General features: G+C 42.9%; 1 long non-coding RNA gene across 1 annotated transcript in view; it reads left to right on the top strand.

The window, feature by feature from the left end:
* Positions 1 to 7291, top strand: part of LOC144217010 (uncharacterized) — a 27704-nt gene extending 20413 nt beyond the window's left edge. Inside the window, exons 2-3 of the long non-coding RNA XR_013330816.1 lie at positions 3390 to 3531; positions 3793 to 7291. This is a non-coding gene — a long non-coding RNA (uncharacterized LOC144217010). The remainder of the gene's footprint in view (positions 1 to 3389; positions 3532 to 3792) is intronic.
* Positions 7292 to 8073: the final 782 nt, after the last annotated feature.

The following is an 8073-nucleotide window of genomic DNA, read 5'->3' as shown; positions in this document are numbered from 1 at the left end:
CCCCCAAAAAAAAAAAAAAAAAAAAAAAAAAAAAAAAGAAGCATGGGGGATGGGGCCATGCCAGAGGCAAGGACACTGGTTTGGAAAGTATTGTCACAGGAGTGATCCCAGACTGGATGACTTTGTAGTGGGGGGAGGGCCTCTCTCTAAGGAGGCCACGCCCATGAGCCTGACTGAAGTTGCTCCCCCAGCTGTGGGCACTAAGGGGCTTCCCTTCCCTCTTTCCTGCTGGAAGAGCAGGAGGAGACTCTTCCCCGCTGGAGACTCTGGGAGGGTTTTTCTTTTCCATCTCCAGTATGAATCCTCATGATTGCCTCTTTCTCTTGACCCCGTGTATGTGGCCAGTTTGCCTCTCTTGTTCCTTATTCCTTCTCTGGGTCTCTGCTGGGGCCGAGTCACATTGGCTGTATACGAACTTGGACTCTCACCACAGGCTCAGCACTGCTGCTCCACACGGCATGGCCGCTAAGTGCTGATGCTGGCCATACCGAGATGGAGTTCATCATGTGTACTTGGACTTTGCGGAAGCTGCCCATTCCTTGGAGATGTCCACTGGGAGACCTAACTCAGTTTCTATCAGTCATCACCCAATAGTTTCACCCAAATCCAAGTCTCTGCCTGGAAGAACACTACACTTACAGTTCAGGGGATTTTCATGTAAATCCAGATCATGTAAATCCACCAAGGCTGGGCTGGGGAATTTCTGGAATTAGGTGGGGTGTAGTTTCATCACACATCAGTTTTCTGTTGCTTCTCTCTTCCTCTGGAGAGGCAGAGAGAAAATAGAGAGGTCTTGGAATCCACCAGCAAATCCTTAATTGTTCTGCCATGCAGCCAAAGCTGCTCTCAACACGAACCGACCTGAGCTGGTAGCAATGTTTAATCATTTTTCATAGTCACTAATGAAAATAGCTCTGCCTCTGGATAGGCAGTCCAAAGTGCCCAACAAATGAATTCTGAGTCCCAGGTGAGAACTCTAGATCTAGAAGGTCTTGGATCAACTAATGACATACCTTGTGCAAATTTTAAGCCTCCCAATAATGTCCATGCATGTGCCCTAATGGTACTACAGAGATTTTAGGATTGGTACATATATTAGTCACTGTAATTAAAATCCTGGAGTTATATTATATGTTATTTGCATGGCAGTTTGTGATGTGTTTAATGCTCCCCGTTTCAAAATTATTAAAACTACTGTCCCTCGGCTGGCCAAAATGATAAGCGAAGTAAGAATGTGATCTTATTCCCTCTCGATGGGGCAGGCGGGGAGGAGGATGCATGTGGGATTTTCTTATAAAGACACCAAATGCCAAATAAAAGAATTCCAGCTGTGCAACAGGAAAGTTGAGATGGTTTGTTAGGATCATTAATATTGCAATGAAAACTAATTAAACCTGGAGCTAGAAAGGAGTTCATTAGTGGTTTGGAGCCAAGAATTCTGCTTCTGCCGAGTTGGTTATAGCACTGTGGAACTTGGAAAGTTATCAGCTGGCCTTGGGGTCACGTGGCTCTTTCCTTTTCGTGGCTTCTGGAATTGGGATTCTGCTAACGACAGGTACTTAACAGGCATGAGGCAAGAGATCTCTTTGCAATGTCTGAAGTATCCTCAGTTCCTGTCCTCAGAGGGGACCTGGACAGTGCCGCACCTGTCTGGGTGGGTGACCCCTTTCAAGCTACTGAGAAAGAGCTTTTGAAGATAGGGAAGAGTTGTGCATGCATGTTATGGAGGGTGGTGGGCAGATTTTCTTTCAAAGCAATCAGATGGGTTTTCACGTTGCAACGTGACTCACTTCAAACCACTAGAAATAAACGTTACCCAAAGCTTCAACAGTGCTTTCACACACATATTTGCTATTCTCCACAGTCCTCATGAAATTGCCTCATCATGTCTCTTCCCAAGTTGGTTGGTTGCCTAAGAGAGGGAAGGTTGTTTTTGTTGCCGATTGGGTTTCCCAGGCACTGCCTCTGAGATGGACTTCAGTGGACGGGATGTCAATTAATGAAGGTCCTTGGGACCAATCCCCGTAGAAGGGAGGGGCTAGAAGCAGATGAGGGTAGAGGGAGCACCCAGCATTGATCCTGCCCAACATCTTTGGGGGCCTTGGGGCTGGAGTGGCCCCTCAGAGGAGTCCTGAGTTGGTTGAGATGACCAGTTCTTCATTCTTTGGCTTTGACCAGTCATTGGAGGGGAGCTGGTGAGGTGAGACCTTGTGACAGGTTGCTGTGCAGTGATATGGCCTGTGAAGGGGTTGACAGCTAAGACCCTCTCCCACCAGCACCCCAGACGGCTGGGGCAGCAAGTCGTTCTTCGAGGCATCGAGGGGGATTCTGGGATGTACGTGGCAACACCCTCTGCAGTTTTGTTCATCATAATCTCCCTTGACTCTAACGTAGTACTTGGTACAAAGTAGGTTTTTAAGAGGTATTTGTTCCTGTGTGTAGAATATTCTTGTTTCACACAGAAAACATCAAGGCTTAGGAAAGGAAAGTACGTGCTGGAACTAGATTTAGAAGGAATATCCCTAACAGAACTAGCCCTGGCCACTGCCTCCTCCCTCTACTCACAGTGACGTACATGAAGGAGGACAATTAGGTGATGGTCATCTGGTCCCTGGTATGAACAAAATGAAGTTCATCTTTCAATGCTTCAGAGTTTTTCTCTATTTCAAGGCTTCTCCTTGAATCCACAACCTAGGCTAGATTTTGGGGTGGAAGATGGATTGTTATGGTCTCACGACGAAGGCCAAGGCTTGTCCAGCAGGCTGAACAAACTTGGCCTTGAGTTTGAGGACCCTCCCCACCCCATGAATGATGGGCCCTATTGTCCACACATGGCCCAGCAAGGGATTGCCTGGGGCTGGGGTCCTGGCAAAGAGGACGGAGGCTATGGACACACAGGCCTAGACTTTTAGGAAAGTGTCCCTGACATGCTTTGGATAGTTTGTTACATGGTCCCCTTGTAACAGCCCTTTTAGGCAAAACAAAGCAAACAGTAAATCTGATAACGAGACAACTACAACAGAAATGTTTACGTTTCTTGATTTTCTGGTCCTCAAATTCGGCACCTTTCAGTGTGCCATGCACAGGTTATAGAAGTGCTAACATCCTGCCCCCTAAAACCCTGGGGAAGGCAAGAGTCACACGGGGGACAGCTGGGCACTTTCCATCACAGGCAGCCTCTTCTTTTTATTCTCATGATGTGTGTGTGCTATAACCCAGTAAACGATGGGTTGTAAAGCTCTCGTTTTGCCTCTGAGAGCTTGCTTTGAGTGCGGGAAGCAGAGCTTCTCCCAGAAGGAGACAAATCATGTTTGCATTGTGGTAAAGATCTTTCTCAGTTTTCCGAGTCAAATCCCATGTCCCAAAGGAAATTGTCTTCTTTCTGCCAGGGCCCAGGACAGCCATGCTTTACCTGCCAGATCCATGAGGTCCAAAGGCTCCTGAGAACATCTCACTCAAGCCCCCCATCTCACAGATGAGGACACCGAGGTCCAGGAAGGTAAATGCCTGCACAATGGGCATGGAAATGAGGTAGGTTTAATTTGACAGCATTATTAACCCTGCTCATTACCCTGGAATGATCCCATAAGAGTTCGTGAAAAATGGTAATTATTTAATTGCACACTTTATCTACATAGTGTATTTTATGCATTATATAATTATCATCATCATAATTAATGGTAGTTAATTCTTCTGTAGCTGGAAGCAGTCTGCTGAAAGAAGTCTTTAAATATCTTTTTTTCTGCCTTTGAAGTTAAGCCTAGGCAGCCTTATTGCTATTTGTTTAAACAGAGCCAGCAGAGAGAGGCATGAAGAACACGTCTGTGGGGCATCGCTCACACACCTCAAGTCTCGGTGGTCAGCTATCATTTTCCGCTGTGGAGAAGGGGACACTTCTGGGACACTTCAGGATGCTCTGTGGTAGCTGAAGATCCAACCTGACTTTACTGTAGGCCCCCAAATTCCGTAACTTCAGGGGAGTGGGAAATTCAACAATCAACTCAGAAACTGCCTAGTCTACCTTTCAGAATGATTGAGATGATTTATAATATATTGGGTGAAGCTCAACTGCAATAGAATAGGGAAATCAAAAATCTTGCTGGTTTAAAGATGTCTGGAGCCAGTGCAGTAGAAAAGCAATCTCTTGGTGTCCTTGTGGTGCGTCCTGATGTGAGTTTTCATCCTCAAGGGCATCTCATGGTCCATATTGGTTGCAAAGTTCCAGCCGTCATGTCAGTATCCCAGGCTGGTGGTGGGATGGGGGTGGGGGGGATGCAGGGAGAGAGAAGGCTGCTCTGCCCAGTTGAATAGATTTTCCAGCATTCCCATAGAAAAACTCATTTCTACTGCATTGGCCAGATTCCGTCACAGACTACCTTTAAGTGCAAGGGAAAGAGGTCAATAAAGGTTTTTGCTGCTGTGTTTTCTCCTAGCGAACAAACCAGGGCTCTATAACTAAGGAGGAAAGAAGGGTAATGGTTGGTGTAGACAATCGCTGTCTTTGTCATGAGATTCCACGAGATAACATACACCAAGCCTTAAGCACAGGGCTGCTGTATGGTTAGGTACTCGTTCACTTAGCAATAGTTTATGGAATGCCTCCTCCTGTTAGGGCAGAGTTGGTTGTTGTTCCCAGGCAATTCTTTTTTTTTTTTTTTAAGTTTTTTAATGTTTGTTTATTTTTGAGAGAGACAGAGGCAGAGTGTGAACAGGGGAAGGGCAGAGAGAGAGAGAGAGGGAACACAGAATCCAAAGCAGGCTCTAGGCTCGGAGTTGTCCACACAGAGCCCGACATGGAGCCTGAACCCACAAACCAATGAGATATGACCTGAGCCGAAGTCAGACGCTTAACCAACTGAGGCCACCCAGGTGTCCCTGGACAAGACTTTTTAATATCTGAAAATCATATGACCAGATACCCAACAGTGACTAAAAGCTGAGGGATACGGTCAATGTTGTCTAGGAATGAGCAAGGGGAGATCAGACTTTCCCTTCCTAAACGCAGTGGTTGATGGGAGAAGACTGTTTTCTGTCTCTACCTTTTAGTCTAGCTCATTGAATATACCTATTATACATATTTTCTGAAGGTTATTTATTTATTTTGAAAGAGAGAGAGCATGCTCATTCACATGTGTCGGGAAGGGAACAGAGAGAGGAAAGAGAGAATCCCAAGCAGGCTCTGCACTGTCAGTGTATGGAGCCCGATGTGAGGCTCGATCTCATGAACCTTGAGATCATGACCTGGGCTGAAATCAAGAGTAAGATGCTCAACCGACTGAGCTACCCAGGCACTCCTCATTATACACATTTTAAAATGACACTGAAATATTCAGCTTGCCATAATTTATTTCATTATTTCCCTGTTGTTGGACATCTGAATTCATATTTTATTTTATTTTATTCTTTAAAATAATACTGAAAAACCTGTACCTAACTGCTTCTAGCAGGCCCAAACTGGAAGCAACTGAAATGTCCTCCAGCAGGTGACAATGAAACAAAACTGTGGTCCATCCATACCATGGCATCCTACTCAGCAAGGAGTAAAATATTAACACACAGAACAATTTAGATGGTCTCAAGGGAATTATGCAGAGTGAAAAAAACTAATTCTAAAGGGTTACACACTGTCTGATTCCATGTATATAATGTCCTTGCAACGACAAAATGATAGTGTTGGAGGACAGAGTAGTGATTGGGGTTAGGGGCTGTGGTGGGAGGGAGGGGGTGGCTAAAAATACAAGGTATCCTTGTAGCCTTTTTTTTTTTTTAATGTTTTATTTATTTCTGAGAGAGAGACAGCATGAGCAGGGGAGGGTCAGAGAGAGAGGGAGACACAGAATCTGAAACAGGCTCCAGGCTCTGAGCTAGTGTCAGCACAGAGTCTGATGCGGGTCTTGAACCCATGTACCGCGAGATCATGACCTGAGCTGAAGTCAGATGCTTAACTGACTGAGCCACCCAGGCGCCCTGGTATCCTTGTAGCCTTGTAGAGACAGAACTGTTGGCACTTTGATTGTATGGTGCCCACTAATCTACACATGTGATGAAACTGTATAGAAGTACACACACATACACACACACACACGCACACACACCCATGGACACACATGAATGGGCAATATGAATAATGATGCTGTGTTTATGCCAGGTTCCTGGTTATACAGGATGTTACTGTGGGGGAAACTGGATGAAGGGTGCACCTAATCTCTCTATTATATCTTCTTATAAGTGCATGGGAATCTCAACTATCTCAAATAGAAAGTTAAAAAAATAAAAATTTCTAACTAAAAACTGTGAATTCGTGCAAAGGACATATGAGGTAATTAGGGTAATAAAAGTACTTGGGAGAAAGATAATATTGTATTGATTGTTCTTGTACTTATATCTTGCGGCACTTCTCTGATGATTTTTTGTTAGTATAGATTTGTAGAAATGGAATTACTGAATCAGAAGGTATAATTTTCAATGGCTCCTAATACATATTATCAAATGGTTTCTAGAAAATGTGCAGAATTTACGCACCCCCCAGAGTTTGTTTTGTGCCCAAGTGGCATTGTCTTTTGATGTTAAAAACAAGAATAAAAATTACTTCTCTCCTCATCACCAGTTCTACCGGCATGAGGACAATATCTCTTTGCTATAATTCTCATCCCCTTGATTACTAGGGAGGTGAACGTTTTTCCATATATTTATGGCATATATTGGCCATTTGCCTTTGTACTTAACTCATGCCTCCATTGGGATCTTGATGAATTTTTCTTTCTGATTTTTAAAGAGTTCTTTATAGCATAAGAATGTTAACCCCTTGGGCATATTTGTTGAAAATACTCTTTTTTAGCTTGTCTTGGGCTTTTCTTTTTTCAAATGTGGTATTTTTGATATGACTTACATATGATATACATTCATAGAGCATGCAGTTTAATTTGTTAGTATTTTCCTTTGTGGTATTTGTTGTTGCTGATCTGGGAAGTGCCTTCCCGTTCCAATATCAGTTATTATTGGCATGTATTCACCTCTCTTTTTCAAAGGTTTCATTATAAATAAAAATTCCATTTGATGACTAATCCATTCCTTTCCCCTTGGGAGTGATGTTCCCTTTTCTCATCTTCTCCATTCTTATATAATTTTGAGATTTCCTTCTGTGCCTACTTTGTCTGTTCCATTGATCTGTTTGAAATTCTTCCGCCAATAAAACACTTAATTGTTGGAACTTTAGAATACGCTTTAAAATTTGGCAGAACAGTTTCCTCTGCTTTTTAAAACTGCTGCCAATCTTTTCCACTTGTTTATTTTTCAGATAGTGTTTAGAATTATTTTATAAATATTCAATTTATGAAAAAATCCACTGACGTATTGATAGTAATTATATTAACTATTTAAGTGGAAAACAATATTAATTGATTGATTAAGTAATGAATGTCCAGTTATGGAGTTCTATGAGAACTTTACAGTATATTTTCTCCATTTATCAAAATATTACTTTATATATTTCAATAAACTCCCATGTTGACTACACATGTACTGTAATAGTTATTTGTGATTATTTAAAAAATCTGTAGTGAAGATGTCATTTTCTTATTGCTTTTTAGTAAATATCACCAATATTTAGCGATGTTCTTGTTTTATGGTTATTTATCTTGCACCCAATGATCTTATTGATTTAAACAGGTTTTTGGTCAACCCTCTTGAGTCTTCTTTATAACCATATTGCCTGTAAATGACATGATACAGCACTTTCCCAGAGCTTTTCCACTTCTCAGGCTTCATGCTTCTTTTTTTTTTTTTAATGTTTATTTATTTTTGAGAGAGAGTGACAGTGAGAGCATGAGTGGGGGTGGAGAAGAGAGAGAGACATACAGAATCAGAAGCAGGCTCCAGGCATTGAGCTGTCAGCACAAAGCCTGATGTGGGGCTTGAACTCACGAACTGTGAGATCATGACCTGAGCTGAAGTTGGATGCTTAACTGACTGAGCCACCCAGGCATCCCAGCCTTCATGCTTCTTGCACCAGCAGAACTTCCCAGAGCTCACCCATATGGCTGGCAGCAGGCTTCTTTTAATGGGCTTCATTTC

Source organism: Crocuta crocuta, unplaced genomic scaffold (genome assembly GCF_008692635.1).
Source record: "Crocuta crocuta isolate KB4526 unplaced genomic scaffold, BGI_CrCroc_1.0 scaffold28, whole genome shotgun sequence".
Taxonomy (NCBI): domain Eukaryota; kingdom Metazoa; phylum Chordata; class Mammalia; order Carnivora; family Hyaenidae; genus Crocuta; species Crocuta crocuta.
Note: the sequence above shows the minus strand (reverse complement) of the source record. Positions and strands in the feature narration are given on the sequence as shown.